The sequence below is a fragment of the Eubalaena glacialis genome, chromosome 20 (genome assembly GCF_028564815.1).
Source record: "Eubalaena glacialis isolate mEubGla1 chromosome 20, mEubGla1.1.hap2.+ XY, whole genome shotgun sequence".
Lineage (NCBI taxonomy): Eukaryota > Metazoa > Chordata > Mammalia > Artiodactyla > Balaenidae > Eubalaena > Eubalaena glacialis.
The window spans coordinates 26,330,775-26,352,908 of NC_083735.1; the positions used below are offsets into that span (position 1 = coordinate 26,330,775).

The 22,134-nt window shown below is 36.5% G+C and overlaps 1 protein-coding gene across 8 annotated transcripts in view; it reads left to right on the forward strand.

Moving 5' to 3' along the window:
* NRG1 (neuregulin 1) overlaps positions 1-22,134 on the forward strand; it is a 1,020,731-nt gene that overhangs the window by 923,584 nt on the left and 75,013 nt on the right. The gene's annotated exons all lie outside the window — the stretch shown is intronic.

Below are 22,134 nucleotides of genomic sequence, written 5' to 3' on the forward strand. Positions count from 1 at the left end.
GGATGCCACCTCACCGTGCTTTTTTTGCAAAAGCTATGGTACTTTACATAAATCAGTTAAAGTTTTAAGGTTGGAAAAACTTCATTTTTTCCATTTTTCCATATTCTTTATTGAGTGACTCAGTAGGCTTTGTTCTAGGAGTTCACCTCTAAAGGAAGAAAACAGACAAAAGGGTAAGTCAATCATGTACTATTTTAGAAGGTGGCAAGTTATATGGAGCAAATAGCCAGTGTAAGGTGGTCAGAGTTCTCTGGGAGAAGCACGGTGATTTTAAATAGAATGATTAAAGTAGGCTGCCTCGGGCAGGAATAAAGACGCAGACATAGAGAATGGACTTGAGGACCCGGGGAGGGGGAAGGTAAGCTGGGACGAAGTGAGAGAGTGGCATGGACATATATATACTACCAAATGTAAAACAGATAGCTAGTGGGAAGCAGCCGCATAGCACAGGGAGATTAGCACAGGGAGATCAGCTCGGTGCTTTGTGACCACCTAGAGGGGTAGGATAGGGAGGGTGGGAGGGAGGGAGACGCAAGAGGGAAGAGATGTGGGGATATATGTATATGTATAGCTGATTCACTTTGTTATAAAGCAGAAACTAACACACCATTGTAAAGCAATTATACTCCAATAAAGATGTTAAAAAAAAAAAAAGTAGGCTGCCTCAAGAAGGGAACAGTGAATAAAGACTTGAATGAGGGTACTTAGTTCAATTTAGGGATAAAGGAAACAAGGTGGGCATTGAAAGATATATACAATTCTGATGGGTATAGGTATATTTCAGATTAAAGGAAGGTCAAGAGTGAAATGGGCATGTAGGCACATAGTAGGCCAGTTTGATCGGTATGAAGGGATTGGTTGATAGCTAGTGGTTATGAAGCATGCACTGTGTGCTCCATGTTTCACATGTATTATCCAACCTTCACCAAAAAGCACGAGCTGGGTACTATTATTGTCTTCTGGAAAAAACTGATCGCACAGAATAAACTAATGGTCCAGACATTAAAATAATAATAAGAATGATGATGATGATGATCTAAATAGTGCAAGAGAGAGTGGGAAGAAAACCGTAAGTATAAGAGAGACTATGAAGAAAGAATTCTTCAGGACTAATTGAATATGGGGAAGGAAGGAAGGAAATGATTTTGCACGCATGAGTGATTTAGAGGTTGTTAAATTAATGAGTTTCTGAATGACAAGGTCATATATTTATTCAACATGTATTTATTGTGTCCTGCTAAGTCTTTGCATATTTATACATTTACAGAGTGAGTAGATTTATGGTAGGAAGTGACTTATGCTCCAAATTCCAGGAAGTATTTGTTGTTTCTTCCTGAAGGGGCCTCTCAGTTAAATAATATTAATTGTTCTTCCCTTGATATTCTATAAAGATTAAAATGGATAAAATACAGAACTGAAAGACATTTTTACTTTATCCTATATTGACATTATTCATTGTTGCTGGTTAATCAAAATTCTTTTGGGATATATATCCTCTTTAATAAGTGCCAGTAATTTGTGTACTGAGGTTTATTTTGATGTGGAAATTGCATATGGAATTACGTATTGGATTTACAGTCAGCCCATTCTACTATAAATCTCTGTGTAGTATCCCCACAGCATACTACCTAGCCTTACAAATCCTTTTATGTTAGTGATGCTATGTGTGAATTCTCAGCTTGTAATTGTACCGTTATTACGAAAAGCACATAGGAAATACTATTCCTCCAAAATCATTATTAATATTTTTCTCTTTTTTCATGGAATATTCAAATAAGGCTAAATATTCATTAAAGTCCACAAGTTAGTTCATTCAGTTTGTTCAAAATATGAGCTCTGAAGTACCATAGTTAATGTAAGATTTCGACGGATTTCGACAGCCTATTAATAATAACATTCTCAATTTGTAGCTCCTTCATCCATGTAATTTTAGTGATATATGCGCTATGTTCCAGGGAAAGGAATATTTCAAGGTTAAGGAGGCAGTCAACATGTTGGTACATTTATTCAGTTTTTCAAAGCTGGTAAATGGAAAGAGGCAATATAATTTCTACTAGCACTGTTCAAAAACAAGCCATTGATACTGGAGGTGTATCGAACATAGCATGACCGTAGATGTAGGCAGTTAATACAAACATTTCCTTATTTAATTGTTTATTTAAAGCAGTGATTGTTAAGTTAGTAAAAATAGCAAATAATTTTTAGAATCAGGATTTTAAAAGTATAATGAAAATACCTCCATTGATTTAAACAACGTATTAAAAGAAAAAGCTTGAGCAAGAAGTTGCGTATCGTATTTTAATGTGATTAGAATATTTAATATTTTCTGTTCAAAGGTGCATTCTCATTTGAATTAAAACTCATTCAGTGATGCAAAAATTCCAATTTCTATTCCTTCTTGTCTGCTGTCTGATCTTGATCTTGTGTTTCTTAAAAGGGAACTTATTTTGTTAACAGTTCTTTGACTTTCCACCAAAATTTCTTAGGGTCCCAAGCAGTAAAGAGAAAGCTGAATTTCTCCATGTTAGCTTGGAAATTAGGATTTAGTTCTACCTACTTCCCTTTTCTGCATATTGAATGCGTAAACCCTATAAACTTATAAGACTCTTTGGCAGAGAGACTTTAAAATCACGTGTTCAGATGAATGTGAGGCAGAAATCTGAGACTGACTGTTTTTTAGCATTTCAAAGTCTGCCCTCTTGTGCCCTGCTTCCAGGAGAAGGAATGGAAATCACCATAACTCCAAGTGAAAAACCCCTCTAGGAACACTACATGAAAAGTTCGATTTAGATTCATTGACTTCCCTCTTTGGTTTTCAGACTTGCAAATAGAAGCAACATTTTCATATTTTTCAAGGGAAAAAATGAGAGCCTGGTTCCCTGTTCCTATTATATCAATTTCAGTTTGCCTTGAAACTGACAATGCACGAAAAACTCTGGAAACATCACCCAAATTCTAGGTGGTTTTTCCTCAGTCTATTTTTGTCCATCTAGGGTGTGAAGATCAAAATAATGGTATCATTTTTTTATGAAGTTAGTCAAATTTTTGAAAAGTAGAATTTCCTAGGGAAGCATAGTGATAAATATAATTTCCTTATATATTAAAATTACCCCTGCTTCTAATAGTACTGTGAATTTGTGGAGATGGAGTAAGTGCTTGCTAGAAAGATGTTTTTCACCAGGGCAAAGACAGAATTCACGTGTTTCTTCCTCTCGCCCTGTTGGATCATTTATAAGGTCTTCTCTCAAACTTAATCATTAAAACTGGCTGACTGATTTTGATGACTGACACACCCAGAGTATTTCAAACAAGTTATCAGTTCCGAAATGCATTTGCCTCTTTGAATTTTTTATAAACAAGGTCTTCTGACATTTTCCCACACATTGTAACCAGGTTCAGCTGCTTGCCGCTCATAAACCAATAATTCCAGAGCCAAGTGTCAGTAAAAAAGAAAGGTGCTTTAATCAGAAAAGCTGCAATCTGGGGAGAAAGTGGACTCGTGTCCAGAGACCAACTCTGAAGATTCTGCTCAGCCATGACATTTTTTAAAGGGAAAAAGCGGGGAGAAGAATCTCAGTGACTCATCAAGGCTTGAGGTTGGATTCTGCATCATTCTCCATTGAGTGCAGACTGGCTGACTCTCTTCAGATGTTATCTTGCCTGCTGTGATCTGCCTGCAGGATTGCTTAGGGGGGCTTTAGGGCATAGAGAGCTAGTCATTTTTTACTGCTTAATTCTTCATTCTTCTTTTTATCTAGCAAAAGAATCAACAGGTTAGACAAGGCATGGTGTGCTTTCAGGAGAGCACAGGTCAGGAGTTAGTTTCAATTGCTTGGTGATCTCTGTCCTATAATTAGGTTCTTTTAAGGTTAGAGGAGAACAGAAATGGGCAAACAGGAAAGGGGCAAAAGAGCTGCTTTCAACATGATGCTGCTGCTGAGAGGGAGGAGGGGTGACCATGATGCTTCTTTAAAATGTGTGGTCTTGGTTAAAGGTCCACATTCCCCCTGCCTCAGCTGTTTAATCCCTGCGAAGAGTCCCAGCCAGGATTTCCTGGTGAGATGTATTGTGCTTTGTGATGTCAACAGAGTACTCTGTGTGGCTGAGCTCATGAAAATCATCCTGTTTACGTCACTAATGGCTCTCGATCAGAAAAATATGAGTGTAGGTGATTTTCAAGAGTGTAGGTGTCGGGTTGTGTTGGTTTTGGCTGTGTGCCAACTAAGACAGATTGTGGAATGAGTCTTCTTGATGGTGAGACTCCTGGATTACCAACATCACCACACAGCTGTTTCACCTGGTATATTGGGGCTTGCTCTGCATGCCAGAGCCAGAGTATAATCCCAGATCACGCTCGGGCATCATTAATTATACCAAGCGTTACTCTCATATTTAGTTGGGTTTTTTTTTACTTTCCAGAGCAAAACACTAATTTTCTCTTTAAATTCTGTACTATAAGATTCCTGTTGTTTTGAGGAAATAGGAGGTGTCTTGTCTGTAAGCATTGCTGACTCTGACAAACCTACAACTTTCATTTAGAAGTAGAAAAAGGAGAAAGACGTGTTGGTGTCCAGAGCCTTTATTTTTATAATCGGTATGGATCCAACTTCTGCTACCAACAACAAGTCCTTTTTTTCCCCTTTCATTTAATAACAATTTTCTTTGCGTTATGCAGAATAGAGTTTTTTCCTTAACATTCCTTGATAAAGGATATTCCCTTTAATATAAGAAAGTAAAATATCCAAAGCTTGCAAGGCAGGGTGTACTCCTGGTGTATATGGAAACAGTTTTGACAACTGAATCCATTCTAGGAATGACTTGCTTAAGCCTCAAAATATCCCTGCTGTCATACTGCTTATTTTACATTATTCTAGATGTTCATTATCTATTTCTCATTCATAATGAGAATGAGATTGATAAAGGGCCAATGTGAAAATTTATAGGGAAAAAAGGCAGCAAGTGAAAGAATAAGGCATGCATACCACATGATGTTTTTGCCAACGGTATTGATTTGGACACTTCCATAACGTCTCAGATGTGTTGAATCTTTGGCAAGCATCTTTTGGCATTTCCTTTTTACCAAGGTCCACTCCAGACCTCCCACCCCATGCCCCCCAGGCCCAAATGGAAATAACAAAAGAGTTCTATAGATAAGCAAATCCCACATTTTATAAATACAGAAAACTTTTCCTATGGATGCCAGAAGAGGAAAATAACTAAGAATGCTAAAAGCTACATTCATTTTGAATCGTTCAGGATGTTTAAAATCCGATGGCTAACTGTCCAGAAAGCAGTGGATCAGATGATTCAAGTCATATTGGAGTCTGGCATGTAGTTAAGGAGCTTTTCTTTGCTGTGTCCTGACATTTGAGTTAATAGAGTGGTTTCTAAAGTGGATTTCTTTAACATATTATAGTTCATCTTACATTTGGTTAAAAAATATTTCATTAGTTACTTTGGAGAAATGGCTGAAGTTGGTCTTATGGGGTCAGGGCTTTCAAAATCCATAGTTCTGGCTCATGGCATGTGCTAACACAGTGAAGTTTGATTTTTCCTAGCCAGGTTGAACCCTAAACCTGCCATTTAGAAATATTGTTTACTGTTTTTGTTATTCTTATATTCATTAGAGAGGATTGGAAAAGTGAGAATTGCACAAAAAAAAAAGAAAAGAAAATGACATGTAATACGTTCCAATGTTTCTTATTCTTATCCCATGGAGTTATGTGCATTTACCAAAATGATGTCTAGCTATATATTCAATTTCATATCTTGCTTTTACAAATTTAATATTCTATTTTGAGCATTTTTATGTCATTAAATTTTCAAACACCTGGACTTTTTACCTTTGATGTATTACAGAACCAAGTACACCTATTGATTTAGAAGGATTTTCTTTTTTAATTAAGACACTTTTGAAGCTCTCTTTTTGCCTTTGCTATACTAATCATGCCAGGGGGACTCCAGCATCAAACTTGAGCTGTTTGGCCATTTGATCAAGTACAGGTATACTTAGGGTTTGAGGCGAGGGAATTTTTTTATTTATTTATTTATTTATTTTTGGCTGTGTTGGGTCTTAGTTTCTGTGCGAGGGCTTTCTCCAGTTGCGGCGAGTGGGGGCCACTCTTCATCGCGGTGCGCGGGCCTCTCACTGTCGCGGCCTCTCTTGTTGCGGAGCACAGGCTCCAGACGCGCAGGCTCAGTAGTTGTGGCTCACGGGCCTAGTTGCTCCGCGGCATGTGGGATCTTCCCAGATCAGGGCTCGAACCCGTGTCCCCTGCATTAGCAGGCAGATTCTCAACCACTGCGCCACCAGGGAAGCCCAAGGCGAGGAGATTTTAAGGTTGAACTGTGTGTCAGTCTCAGGGCCAAGAAGAGAGGAAGGGTTGGAAGCTGAAAATTCACTCAGTTTTGCGTCAACAAAAGGTCCTTCCAAGCACAATCCACAACTCTCCCTTACCCCTCTTCAGCTGGCTCCTCAGCGCTCTCCTACATAGGCTCCTAAGAGAATGGCTGTAAGGACTGTTAGTGATATTTGGGGGATAATTCCATTCTTATCTGCCGCCCCGTCCCCATTTCCACCCTCCCGCTCCCATCAAAACTTGGCATCTCTGCAAACAGGAAACATATCAAGGTATTAGAAGTTGTAAATGTGATGCGTGCAGAAAGAGTGAAAAATCAATGAGTTTAGAAAAGTTAAAATTCTTTGGGTAGCATCTTAAAAATATTGAAGTGCTTTGCTGTGTGTTACCTCGTATCAGGTAGAGGGGGTTCAGAGAGCATTTGCGGAGGGAGTGAGGCCTGACTGAAGCTGTTCTACCCTGTAGAGTGGAGCCGCCATCCCCCCAGGGGTTCTGTGTTTTGCTTAAAATCATCCATTTCCCGGTGAGAAGAGGGCAGCCCCGGCCCTCCTTCTGTTACCCCTGAGAACCCGGAGAGCTATGGGCAGAAACTAGTGATGAGAATAACTTAGGACACTTTTGTGATTTAATTGTTACTCCTTCTCTCCTGAACACTGTTCATGGGTTTGTTTTTCTGCTGCTTTATTCTTAAGCAGATTAAAAAGAAAAATCATCCTTGAATATTTCTAGTTTAACTCTTTTGACTAGCGGATGTTGGGAGAGAGCTCAGTGACAAAGGCCAGTGGTGATTTTGCTTTCCTTTACCTCTTCCTTTGTTCATCTTCATAGTGTTGTGATGAATTCCGTTTCAGGATTCCTTCTGCTTTTTAGCACAATTGACGTGTTGGGCCTTATCCGGAAATGCAAAGGCTGATTTGATTAGAGGCTTCTTTGTTCCAGGTATCTTGCATCAGAGAGCCTTTATGACAAATGAGAGAGGCAGATTAGGAGTTTCCTGGAGATAATTTGTGGTCTACACTATAGGGAAAACCTTGCCTTAATTAATTAAAGCTCAGACGGAATATATGAAATACAGTCATCTTCATAATCAACAAGATGATTTTCATCTTAAAATGCTTAATAAATGTCAAGCAGCATACGTACACACACACACACACAGATATATGCACACATGTATACACATATACACACACACTACCAATTTCTTGATATCTTTTTCTTGTTTTGATCAAATGCAAAGAAAATCCTAAAAGTAGAAACTAATAGTGTCAATATTTCATGGATTCCTAAAGAGTGAGTGTTTTAGAAGATGGACTCCCTGAAATCTTTCTATGAATAAAGTACTTTTATTTAAACAACAGTTTGGTTAGTTAATTCAATAAAAAGCAAACTAATTGACATAAATATATTTATGTGATTAGAAAGTCATCATATACACTTGAAGTGGAAAGAAAAGATATCAGTTTCCACGTTACTTTTCCAAACTTCCTTTTGGCACCAAATTGATAGAGGTAGCTTGTCATTTTCTTTCTGCATTAACTTCTCCTCTGATTGCCTTGAAACTAGAACCATTTTTTCTAACCCCTATTCCAATGTGTGATTTTCATCCACTTTATTTTTTATTGTCAAGCATTTTTTATTCACTACTTCTCACCTCTTCTTTTTCTTCATATTGATCTCATCACTTTTCTGTCTTTTCTGTAATGCCTTCATCACGAGACTATCCCACATGAAAAACATCAGAGACCCTGGACCCCCAAATTCTAGATTAGACAAATTAGTCTACATTTAATGTTACTGTTTATAACAGCAACACTCTGTCAATAAATTCAATGTCTACCATCCATTTGTTAAATGGAGATTAATTTACCTGGGTACATAGTGCATGGCGTAGTATATTTTTTTTAATGAAAAAAAAAGTTTGTTTACCTTATACAGTATGTTGCATCCGAAGATCAAAACAAATCTTGCAGTATTGACCTATAACACCACTCTTCTGCTACCCTCATTAACATAATAACAATAATAACAACTACGGTTATGATTATTATGTTCTTTGAAGTAATAAGCCCAGAGAACTTAATGAAATGGGCTGGCAAAGTATCCAAGTACTAACCCTAACCCATCCCTCCCCTTCTTCTTAGGTTGTGGATGCAAAAACTCCTTTTTCCTTTTTTAACTAGCCGCACATGATAAAGTAATTATTTGCTTTATAAAACGAGAATGTGCAAATTATTTTCACGGAACTGAAAAGTTAAAATTGAATTGTGAGGGCTTCCCTGGTGGTGCAGTGGTTAAGAATACGCCTGCCAATGCAGGGGACACGGGTTCGAGCCCTGGTCTGGGAAGATCCCACATGCCGCGGAGCAACTAAGCCCATGAGCCACAACTACTGAAGCCCACGTGCCTAGAGCCCACACAGCAAGAGAAGCCACTGCAATGAGAAGCCCGCACACCGCCACGAAGAGTAGCCCCCGCTCGCCGCAATTAGAGAAAGCCCGTACGCAGCAACGAAGACCCAACGCAGCCAAAAATAAATAAATAAAATAGATAAATTTATAAAAAATAAAGAAAGAAAATTGAATTGTGTTTCAGAACAAGCATCCATTTTGGCCATAGTATTTACATGCACAATTCAAGCAAACAGCAAAACCAAAAACATCTTTTAAAGGGCTTAGTGTCAGACAGACACTACAAAGCAAATTATTTTAAAGCAGCCAGATGATCTCAGCAACTGAGCAGATAACCGCCTACCTTGTCAATGTGATCTGATCATGTATCATACTGTGTAAAGTAAAATCTCTTTGAAAGTTTCATAAAGTTTTCATTTAAATTGATTCTTAGAATAATAGATGTGGCACGATTATAAGAAGGCGTAGATGATAGGGTTTATCTATCAGTTTATCAGGTAAGACACCTCTGAATTCAGTAATAATAGAATCTGATAGTCTGAAGCCTTCTAGTTCTTCTGTTGTTGAGTAGATTAAGCAATATTTGTGCAATGCATGATAGCACATAACAAGTAATTTAAAAATGGTTATGTTTTACAAATCACTGTCTTCCACTGTTTATACTTCCAGCATTTCCTTTGATGGGTTAGAAGAATAAATAGCAAGTTGTAATCTTAAATTATGACTCTTTGACAGTGGAAAAATGTATTGAGAAAAAAAAAAAAAACCTATTCAGTCCTGTATTTTCTCCCACATGATCCATCCCTATCTAGAGACGGTAAGCCAGACACCTTCAGAAAAAGAATCGACTCTTGGCTGACCGCTACACTGAATTGGTGACTATCTTGCGCTCTGATAATCCTTCACATCCCTCCACATAGTTTTTTAAGGACCCGTGACTTGGGCAGTGAACTGAAAGTGTTCTGTTTCAGAATTGAGGTTATTTGACATGGTACCACCAAGACGCTTCAGCTGAATGCTCTTTGCTGCCACAAGGGCACAAATGAAACTTCTCTCTGATACATGTAAGGTTCCATGTGTGGATAGAAAAATGCTGTAACATGCCTTTTCTGAGGCTGAAATTTACTGTATCATAAAAATTGAAGAAAGCAATCTTCATTGCTTTTAATATATTTTAGTCATGGGTGACTCCAACTTTGTGCTAATACACAGAACAAAAGGTATTTCTGTGGAAGCATATAACATTTTCCTCTATTTCTAACCCTGTATAAGCATCTTAGAACTAAATATAATTTTGTATGTGTTTCTGTCTTAGCAATGCAGTTCAGTTTTATTTTTTAACTACTGTTTTGACATCTAAGGAGTTATCAGTGCTGTCAACTTTTATTTTATTAAACAAACCTGAAATCATCCAAAGTCCAAGACGTGTAGAAACTAAAAGGTAGTGTTTAATAAATCGAAGAAAGCATAATTGAAGCTCATTAATCTTGCTAAAAAGATTTAGCAAGATTAAGATTTAGCAATTCATGAAAAATTTCACCAGAATCTCTCCTCACTATGAGCATGGATTTCCTTTCAATTTTTGCCCCATTTTAAAAGTCTTTTGAGGAAATTAATTGGCAAAGAGTGACGGCAATGATTATAAATGTATTGCTTGAATAAATACTTCTCCAGGAACTTGGCACGTGGCAACTGAGAAAAGTTTGGGATAATTTCATTCCGACCCCAGGAAACTGCTTGGATAAGTTCTCTGATGATCTTTCTAGAGTGACTGATACAAAAGTAAAGCATTAAATATCCAGTGGACCCAGGCAAAGTAGAAATTCCCTAATGTAATACTGGATATATGCTTTTTTTATTCATAACAAATATCATTTTAAAAGTGGTAATAATTTTACTTCTATTTCTTAGAATTACAGAAATCACAAATGGTATCATTTAGTATAAACCGTCCCTCTCCCTGGAGCATTTTAAAGGTGATGAAACTAAGGCTCAGAGATGCTGAGTAGTGGATGCCTTTCATCCCACTAAGAGATTGTGACATGTTTCGATTGAGCCCAAGTCTGCTTCCCAACCTAGTGCGGTATCTACTACACTAAGGTACTTCTCAGTCACATCTGTGGGCCAAACGTACAGAGCAGTTGGATTTTGTGTTGTATGAGATGTCACTGCAAAAATGTAAGAGTGACAGTTTCCCCTTGGGGTACATTCCATGCTTTGCACTAGTTCACAAAAAATGCAATGAAGAGAGAATGGCTTTCGTAGTACTGGCTTGAAGACTATACAACAGCCCGTGTTATTCTATTACTGGCAGTAAGAAGAGCAGGACCACATCCACCTGTGTTCTGGTTGAAATTTACTCTCTCGTGTTCCTCTGTCACCCACCAGACTAAGCTGTATATTTGTCTTGAGAATTTTGAATTCATAGTGTTTCTTTGTTTTGTTTTGTTTTGCACTAACAAGGAACACTTCCTTCCTAGTATGTATCTAGTTATTTGCACAAGAATTCCTTTGTTTTAATCAAAAAAAAACTTACACATTAATTAAGAACCACTTTTGTGGATGTTCTCAGACCTTGTTCAAGCCTCGGTCAATCCGATCTTTCATAGGCTTCCCTTTTTGTTTAGGAAATACTTATTGCCCAGATGTGAATGAAGGTGGTTTACCTGTAGTTTACAGACAAAAACATCTTGGTTGTATTCAGAGAGATCTAAAGTAAAATACTTAAATCCAATTCAGGCTGTCTGATTTTTATCATTTCTGCTTAGCTATAACACATTTAGTCCATCTTTTGTTGAGCAACAGCTATATTCCACAACTATTTTAAGTGCTTCAGAGGAGAGACCAGAGAGAAGGATTTACCTGCTTGGTGTGGGTATGTGGGGTTATTGGGGAGAGTAGGAAACATGTTACAATAAAGGCAATTACAATGAAGCTTTAGATGAGGGCAGGTATAGACTAAAATATAGTAGTTTGTTAATTATTTGATAAACATAATGTCTTTTGTTTGTAAAATACTCAAGGGTTACTTTATTATGTTCATTTGGACTTCATTGAACTTACTAAAAAGAAATTTCTAGTCATTCTCTATTTAATTGACTACAAATCAAGAGGATCAGTAATACTTGCATACTTTGCTAACTCTTCACTAACTTATTTGGGTTATATAACTGAGAGCATGACAATAATAGTAATTAATCATGTTGATAATAATAATAATAGCAGTGATCATTATTTTAATGGCCATAATAGATGAGTGATGCTGTGAAGGTCAATATTGCAGTAGAGCCAAGCCCATCTGTCTCATTCTGGTGTTTAAATGACCACCTAATATTATCTAAAAGGAACTGCTTAAAGGGGGTGCTTGGGTGGAGGATGATGGGTGGAGATAGGGAGTGAGATATAGACAAAGAATAATGTAATGTCACCTGTGGTCTAAGATCACTTGTCAGCATTGGGGATTTTGGCTATTGGTCCTACAGCCTCCATTTTGTAGACTTTTTTTTTTATTGGTCTTGTTTGAAATGTCTAGTGTAGACTTTCTTACTGAGTACAATTAAAGGTTCTTTAAAGTTCTCATTTCTAGCATTCTATGGTGGTCAGCTTTAATGAGTGCTGAGAAGTGCTCTCATTATATACTAGGCTTTTGAAATAACCTCCTGTCTCAATCAGTTGCTTCACCTTCTTCAAAGCAATTAACATAAGAATAAAGGAGGTTAAATTAGACTTCCAGGCTCTGGTGAAATTAATTAATATCACTTCACCAGTGGGGACAAGAAGTAGATAACCATTTTCATTACTTTACTTGCAAGAGATTATCACATGTGCAGCAAACAGACTAGTGCAAAGTTATCCATGCTGAATATCTTTTCAGTCTATATATTGCAAGAGATATGTCATTAATTTTAATTTCTCAAGATTAAAAAGTTTCAATTCATTGGTGAATTGAGCTGGGTACAAGTTGGCTATTAAATACTGACAACTGCTTGAGTAGGATGAAAATTGAAAAATATTTTTTCGTGGCATAGAAAAGGAAAAGTAAATATTTACACTCCATTAGATAATAAGCTATCAGTTCTAGACAAATGATGAGTGATTTATATTTTCATGCTTATTTTTACACATAAAAGATGAAATGTCTTGTAGCCATCATAGTTTTCAGAATTCCAGAGCTATAAATGCCAGCAATTTAAATGTATTGATGAATAGTTTAGTAAATTCTTAACAATATATAGTATATATTTATTTTCTAGATAATAACATTAGATAGTTCTAATGTTATAAATGAAATGTAACTTTTCAAAATTGTGGCCATTTTCCTTTTATTTACTCTGTAACCCAGTAATCATCGTAGCATGATAACTTTAGTTTTCTTTCTCAAAAGAATTAAACATTTAGCTCTCTCAAAAACACTGTCGCTTTGATTTTTACCCTAATACACTGACAAATTAAATGGATTCCTCTCCCCTTCCTGCCACTGTAGCATAATACAAATTTACTGTACATTACAAAATACCACACTACTGTTTGAGATTAATTTGACTATAGGGGCACTTGTTACCAAAATGATCCGATATTTATTTTTTTAAGTTGACTAGTCAAGTCAGTCAAAACGTTTTTAATTCAACACGTAGAGAATAAGAACTAAGTTGCAGGCCTAATCTATTTCTCCGGTCTCACATACTCACTTCCATTAGAGCAAAATAGTAAGTTCAGATGTTCTTGAGTGAACACATGCTCATTTTGATCAGAATGAAAGGGTTTTTTGCTAATGAATTTCTGAGTATGTTTACTCCTGTGAGCTAAACATACTAACCTAAAGTTATTACCTTGCTCCTTTCTAATCTCTTAGAGATAAAGAAAATGTGATGGCTTTCAAAATAGTCAAAATGTCATATTATTTTAGACATTGAGGATGTCATTTTGTAAATTAACCTATGACATTTTACCTTTTTGTTAATCTTTCAGTTTTACCTTCGATTACATTTAACTATGAATTAAGATAATGAATTGAATTGGGTATAGTGTCTAACATAATTGCCATGTCCTTAGTAAAAGTTATTGTTTATGGGTCTGATGGTTGGTTGACTAGAAATCCTCTCCAGTTTCACATTTTCAAGATGAATACACTGTGAGCAGAATGGTAAATCCACTACTTAAGCCATATTAACTATTAACGTAGACTTAGGGTGACCAGTTGCCCCTGTTTGCCGAGACCTGCGGGAGTTCCCAGCCCAGGGGACTTTCAGTTTTAAAACCAGGACTGAAGGAGCACAGGGGTTGCTAGACTTCCAGCAGTAAAACCAGGGAAGTCCCGGGCAAGAGGTAGGAGTGGGTGACCCCACCAAGCTCACTGCACAAAGTAATTCCAGTGAATCCAGTTTTCGAGCCATCATCTGATTTGCCCCTACCAGGACATGATTTCTATGAACTTGTAGATTTAGCCACTGACAACTAAGAGAAAGGATTTTGCTTAATGAAGGAGACAGATAGTATAGATTCCCTTGATGATATTAACATGACAACAACCAAGGACACCACTTAGTAATCACAGGACGGAATCTTTTTGAGATTTAGCCAAAGATGACTTTCTCTGAAACATTTCTTGATATCCTTCCCTCAGGCAGAATTTACCTTTCCTTCCTTTTTACACCCAATGTGCCCTCTACCAAAGTTTATTATAGTGCTGGTGAACTTCACTATTTATTTGTCTCCCTCTTCTAGACTGTGAGCTTCTTGAGGAGAATAGAAGCCTTCTTTTATTTATCTTTGTACCCCAAGTATCTAGTGCGTTTAATGAATGAACGAATTACCGATATATTTTCTACTCTTCAAAATAATACAATAAAAGACATGGTTTTTATTATCCCTATTTTACTGATGAGGAACTCAAAGATCCAAGATGTTATGTAACAAGCATAAGAACACAGTGTTAATAAATGATGAAGCCAAAGATAGAAAATCAGATCTGTCTGATTGCAAAGCCCATTCTCTTCTCATTACTCTGTGTTAAGTAGCTCTGGCCACCATCACTACTTGGAAGACCCCCCTCCTTTCAGGCAGGATAGCAGGAATCAGCAGTACAGATGAAGATCATGTTAGTCTGGTCATGGATACTGATTAAGGTTTTTCGGTAATCTGCATAATAGATTTTATAGATAATTACTGTAGAAAAGAAGTGACTAAATGTAAAATATAATCAGTGCTGGTATGTTTAAACAGAGAACTCAAAATGCATGCTACAGTCAGGCAAATAAAAGATTCTGTATCTGTTCTCTTGTGTTACCAATAAACCTTTTTTTAATTGAAATATAGTTGATTTATAATATTGTGTTAGTTTCAGGTGTATAGCAAAGTGATTCAGTTATGTATATATTTTTTTCATATTATTTCCCATTATAGGTTATTACAAGATATTGAATATAGTTCCCCATGCTATGTAGTAAATCCTTGTGCTTATCTATTTTATGTTTGTATCTGTTAATTAGTTTGTATCTGTTAATCTCATATGCCTAATTTGTCCCTCCCCCCTCCCTTTCTCCTTTGGTAACTGTAAGTTTGTTTCCTATGTCTGTGAGTCTGTTTCTGTTTTGTAGATGTAGATTCATTTGTATTATTTTTTAGATTCCACATGTAAGGGATATCACATAATATGTGTCTTTCTCTGTCTGACTTACTTCACTTAGTATGATTATCTCTAGTTCCATCCATATTGCTGCAAATGGTGATCTTTCATTCTTTCTTATGGCTGAGTAATATTCCATCGTATATATATATATCACATCTTCTTAAACTAACCATCTGTTGATGGGCACTTGGGTTGCTTCCATGTCTTGGCTATTGTAAAGAATGCTATGAACACTGGGGTGCATGTATCTTTTCAAAGTAGAGTTTTCATCTTTTCTGGATATATGCCCAGGATTGGGATTGCTGGATCATATGGTTGCTCTACTTTTAGTTTTTTAATGAACCTCCATACTATTCTAATAAATTATTTTTTTAGACACAATGAACCAGCTGTACCTTAACAGACCTTTTATTAACCCTAACTCACTGCATCCTCATCCTTCTCCTGCATCTTCTCCTACATATTGCATCACATCTTTTTACTTATTAACTGGGAACTGAAGATAACAAAGTATGTCAATATTATAAAGTACATTAAGACAACATAGACCTGCATGAAGAATATATTTATACTAACACCTTTTCTTTTACACAGTGATGAACTAATAATGAAACCAAACCAAACAAAAAAAGACTTTCCTGGCTGCTCGGAAAGCATTCGTATACAAACTTTCATAACAATTAGCTCTTGGTATAATGTCACCATAGAAATGTGGCGGTTCAGACAAATTCACAACGTGCACAGGAAACTAACTATCTGAAAATAAACATGCATACGACTTCAGTTTCTATGACATGAAAACAAACAATGACCCATTCATTAAGGTTCATTATGCACATGTGGTAGGAACTTTAAAGACATCACAAAATATTTGCCAGGAATTAAATGTTTAATGTTTCAGATCCTCAGTGCAAAATGAGATAGAACATATAAACGTGTACACAGAGTAAATACATTCTTTGAGTACCTATATAGTGAGGACTTACTATGTGCAAGGCACTGCATTTCAGGAATGTGTTAATGGAAATTGTGTTCAAATAAAATTAAATTTGTTAGTGTGCTCATTTGTTATATGTTACAATTTGAAAGAAGATGATTATAGGTGAAATGTGTTGTCAGTGACAAGATCACTGCAAAGTATTTCCTTTTAAAATAATCAAAATTAATGTAACTCCTTTTTGGAGGTAATAAGGTGATTTGGAATCTTGGGAAATGATGCTATTTTTATTCTACTAAGAAGCCCATTCATGTGCATCAAGCAACATTGATAAATATTTAGATTTTTCAACACTGTACCTGAAATATCTGATTTTCAGCACTTTAACTTAGGTATCTATGTCTTACTCATTTGCAGATTAGGCAAGTTATCTGTCTTCACGTGAACGTCAATAATACACGAACTTGCGAGCTATTGATGAATGTAATCTGTTTTACTTAGTCAAATTATATAATAAGCCTGGAAGAAACCCAAGCTAGCATCCTGTTTAGCCCCTGCTGTTAGACTAGTAAATATAAATAGACAATTCTCTATATTCATATAAAAATGGGTCTAAAAGTTGAACATACAAAAGTCACACAGTAGACTTATACCCCCCAAAGTAAACTTCTAAAAGCCACAATTTGCATCTCACTATTTAAAGCTACATTCTATCATATACTTCCATAATGTGTATGCATTTTTTAGTTTTGCTCTTCTTCTTCAAAACTAAATGTACTGTAAGCTCCCTTAAGTCCTATCTACATTCATTTAATATATGTGTAGTAAATTTGCAGTTTCACACACAAAAATGCACAGTGAGTGTAAAATAGTCAAATTGTAAGAGCATCAAGGATTACCTGAACCTAAACCTTGTATAACGATGGAACTTTGACTTTTAAAATATTTCAAGATAGTTCTTCCAGTTTCATATAATAAATCTTGAATACTTATTTATTTGTGTATCAAGCCAATTCTAAGGGTTTGACATTTGTCATCTGATTGAATCCTTTTAATCACCCTTTGAGTGAGGTTCTATTACTAACCTGTTACTCTTTTTTTTTTTTTTTAAATATTTCTCCTGGATATTATTTATTTATTTATTTATGGCTGTGTTGGGTCTTCGTTTCTGTGCGAGGGCTTTCTCTAGTTGTGGCAAGCGGGGGCCACTCTTCATCGCGGTGCGCGGGCCTCTCACTATCGCGGCCTCTCTTGTTGCGGAGCACAGGCTCCAGACGCGCAGGCTCAGCAGTTGTGGCTCACGGGCCTAATTGCTCCGCGGCATGTGGGATCCTCCCAGACCAGGGCGCGAACCCGTGTCCCCTGCATTGGCAGGCAGATTCTCAACCACTGCGCCACCAGGGAAGCCCCTACTCTTTTAAATGAGGAAATAGATTGACCCAGGCTGGTAAGTAGTAAGTACATCCCAACTAGTCTTCTTCCAAAGCCCCTCTGCTTAACCACTGTTAGAGAAAAATTCAAAGAAATATAACAAAATTTAGACTTAATGGCTTGAGAGGGACTTCATATGTCTTAAGAGAGACAGTACACAGAACTTTGTAGTTCTTTGTAGTTCAGTGTTCAACATAGTTCAGTAGTTCAGAATTTCCCAGTTCAGTGTGGACAGATAAAGAGTCAGAGAAAATGAATGCTACACACACAGTAATGTATCTGGTAAAACAAATCAAGGGAGACCTCGAGTGAACAGTCAAATTTTAAACAGGAAAAATTGGTGGAGTGGAAAAAGCATTCCAAGGATCAGAGATAGAAAAGGCTGCAGTTCTTCATATAGCAGGATAATTTCCAGAAAAGAACCCATGTGCGGATAGGGAGGAAGATAAAATTGGAATCGTAGGCCTTCCTGTGAAGGACTTGAAATGCTGAGTTGAAGAATCGGAACTTAGTTGGTAAGTATTGGAGACTCTGCGATGCTATGTTTAGCAGGGGAGTTTGGAGCATTTAGCCTATTAAGATGAACTAGACAGGCTGTGTAAGTATTATGTACTTGGAGAATATAAATTTAAATATGTTTTCCCCGAAAGGAAGTGTTTACCCTAAAACTTGAGTACTGTACTTTATTCTACCAGATAGAAGAACTGTATATTTCAGTTATCTCCCATTCAAATGGACAGTTGACTGTTCTTTTCATTTCCTAATAACTCTTCATATGCTTGCAAGTAGTTATTCATTCTCCACTATCTCTTTTGATGGAAAAAACATCCAGTGCATTGACATCAGAAGAACTTACTTTTTATCTTTTAAATAATTTATTTCCATGCACCTCTATTTTTTTTCCCCAATCTTACTAAATAAAGAACTAAAATAGGATACAGTCCATTCATGTGAACTGAATTCATTACGTCCCGGTCAGTGACTGGAAGCATTTGATAATGTGCCACAATATCTTGAGTTCTTCTCTGTCCCATTTCCCACTGTTTGACTTGCAGTGGTGACATAGTTGAGAGAAATTCAGAGTAGGGAGAGCCATGGTCAGATGGCTGTTCTGAAAAAGTCAGTTGTAGGCATGGCCATGGTTTTGAGTGTCCTGCTGGTTTTCCTGCCAATTCAAAAAATGTGTTTTTAAAAAAAATTTTTAAATAGGGCAATCATACTTCCCTATCATGTCAATGTAACCAAAAGATGTGTTTCTTCCATGCTTGGATGGGTCATGCCCTAGTTACCATGTCTGGAGATTAATAGCAGCCATAATGCTATTATTTTCAGTAATAGCAGCAATACCTAATTTAAGCCCACTCTAACAGCCAATAGGTTTCTCTCTCATTAGTATCTGGGCCATCATTTTACTTGTCTCCACTTCTTAAAAAATCTTTTCTAAGAGTAACACGTTTTGGTTTCCAGTTGAATTTCAACTCATTTGAACAGATCACATCCATTAATTTGTTGAACATCTTGAATCTTTTGCCTTCGTTATAGCCTTTGCCTGTTTAATTTATATGTATAATCATACACAGGTACCCTGACCCCAGTGAGTCCAATGAGTGAAAGTCAGGCATACTTGTAGCAATTAACTGACTTTTTTCTTTTTCTTTTCTTTTTTTTTTTTTTTTTTTACTTTTCACCTATTATTCTCTTACTGTATAAGTGACTAGTAGTATGGTACTCTGTGTGGTTATTCTTCCTTACTGTATATGATATTTTCATATATGATTATGAAATTATATGATATTATTGTACTTTCAGTCCAAGGTCATAGACATGAACATATTCTAGTGTACTTGAGAAAAGAATTAATTTGTAAGGTGAAAAAATGCCACTTTCTTTTATAACACTTCTGTGATATATTGACCATTACGCGTGCAGAAAAAAAAAATTGTAAGCAAGTGTGATCCATATTATTTAGGATCATACTTGTAAAGTAGTCTTGGTCTGAGAATAGGTAAGAAACATAAGTTTTGCACCAGGCAAGAATTGTTTTGTTATTAAAAATACAACCTGTGGAAATTACTTACTCTGGAACTGAATTATCAGGTATTGCTTGTTAACATCCTGTTTCTGACATTTTTATTACTGGCAGAGAAACCTGACTTCAGCTTTGGATACAGTGGAAATGCTATCAGTCTATACCCACTGATTAATTAACTGCCAGGCGTTGGCTGGATAAAGAAATACTTCCTTGGGAACATCCACATGCTCTTTGCTATTACAAGAATCACAAGGGAAGAGCCACAGAGATTTTTAGCTGAACTTCCTGCGATTAGACCAGAAAACTGCTGTCTGCAGGAATTAAATGACCTCCTCAGAGCCACAGAGCTTGTTAGAGGCAGAACTGACATTGGACTCAGTTGTTCTGTCTCCCAAATCCAGTGTTGCTTTCATTCCAATTCTTTTCATGTTCTCTAGCAAACCTTGAGTCCTGACGTTAGGCAAGTAGTCAGTATTTAATGCAGAACACTACTTTGAGGACCCGAATTAAAATCACAACCAAACGCAGAATATCCTCACTAAGTAGCAATTTTGTGACTGAAGAATTTCAGACAATGAATTCCCTGGAACGCACCTTTATAAGTATGCTACAGAAAAATAGCGAAGGGAGGATCATTCCGTGGGCAAAATTTGGCAATTATGTCCCTTTCCTGGAGATTCACAAAGCACTTGATCGTATACAAGAATGAGAATTCCTGAATTAAAATAACCTACTGACTTTTTAAGTCCAGTGTTTCTCAAGACATTTGCCAATGATGTTTACTTTGTTCCCCAAACACCTATTTACTTTTAGAGTTGGGTTCTTTCGGAAATATTAAACTAAACACAAATGAATAAACCAAAAGGAGAGTCCCAAAATAGGAGTCTTATAAATTTCTTCTTGCATCCATATTTCTAGTAATATAATGGGAGCAATCATACCTGTTCTTCCTTGATCATGTTAAAAATTATAGTCATTGGCTATTAGTTTTATTTCAGTTCCTCTTAGAATAAGGTGTTTTTTTCTTAAGTTTCAGCAAAGTAAAAGTTGTAGTCACTATATTAGAATTTGGGGTTTTAACATGTAGTTTCATGAGACTTGTGGTTTTCAATATGACATGACTAAAAAGATTTTATGATGCTTAAAAGATGTAGTCAGTTTATTAAAACTTAGTCATGAGTAAGATAACTTTGTCACATACCATTAGTTGTATAATACCTGCGTCTGACGCTGCCTTTTCCTTTTCACAATATATTGGTTTCTTTCTAGAAGTCAAATCTCAAATGCTCTAGAGCTATACGGAAGATTATTCTGCCACCTGGAATATCTCTAATGTTGTCATGGAGAAGGCAGCTGGTGCTGTCTCCCAAGTATATACTGGTTTTTATTTTCCCATATAAAAAATAATAGACTAATAAGTAGTTATGGGAAGGCTTATGGAAATGAAAACTGTTGTAAATCTGTAATTGACATAAAATTTATGTAGGAAATGTTATTGCTCTCCTGGAAGCAACTGTGCTTTGTCATAACTTAGTTTAGAATAAAAAATATGTACCTTCTCTAAACTGATTTATAGAGCACATACTTTGACAAATATCTAAGGAAATTCATAGGTGAGTTTCGGAACCAAAAAAAGAAAAAAAAAATAACAATGTGAACTATACTTTTAGCATAATTAATACTTAACCTTTTATTTTTACGATAATAATTTATTATTCCAACCAGTTCGAGCAGGCAATTTAATTGATTAAACCCTCTAGCTATTGTTTATGTAGAACAAGAATTCTGACTTTATAAAATTAGGTTTAAATTTTTGGATCGGCTCCATCAAGAAACATACTGTTGTGAAGGGCAGACACATTTGAGAACCTCACCATTTCTGCACGTGACCAGAAGCCAACAGAGTCTATTGCCATGTTTATTTACTCTCTGTTCTACTGTGTTATGTCAGTTGACAGTATTCAGGCTTATGTTGATGTAAATTGCCATAAAGCGAGGAAACACAGGCTATTGGGCTGTCAGGGTGGCTCAGCTCAGAACAGCACAGTTTAAGAAAAGCGTCTGCAGAAAGATGCAGTATCAAGTCTTTGGAAATTGATTCTAAATGCAAATTGGCCTCAACTCCGCAGTCTCTGGAACAAAAGTGATGGCAAGGGAGGAGCCACCAAACAAGCCGAACGCACTTTTAGGCGTAACTGCTTTCATGAAGACAAAAATAGGGTCCCATTTGTTCATTCATAATAGATATTCAGATTCGACACTCTGCCCTCCCCCTGTTTTATTGGAGCCTGCAATGTTCCCAGGAGAAGGGTTCCCTCATTCTGATTCTTTTGAAT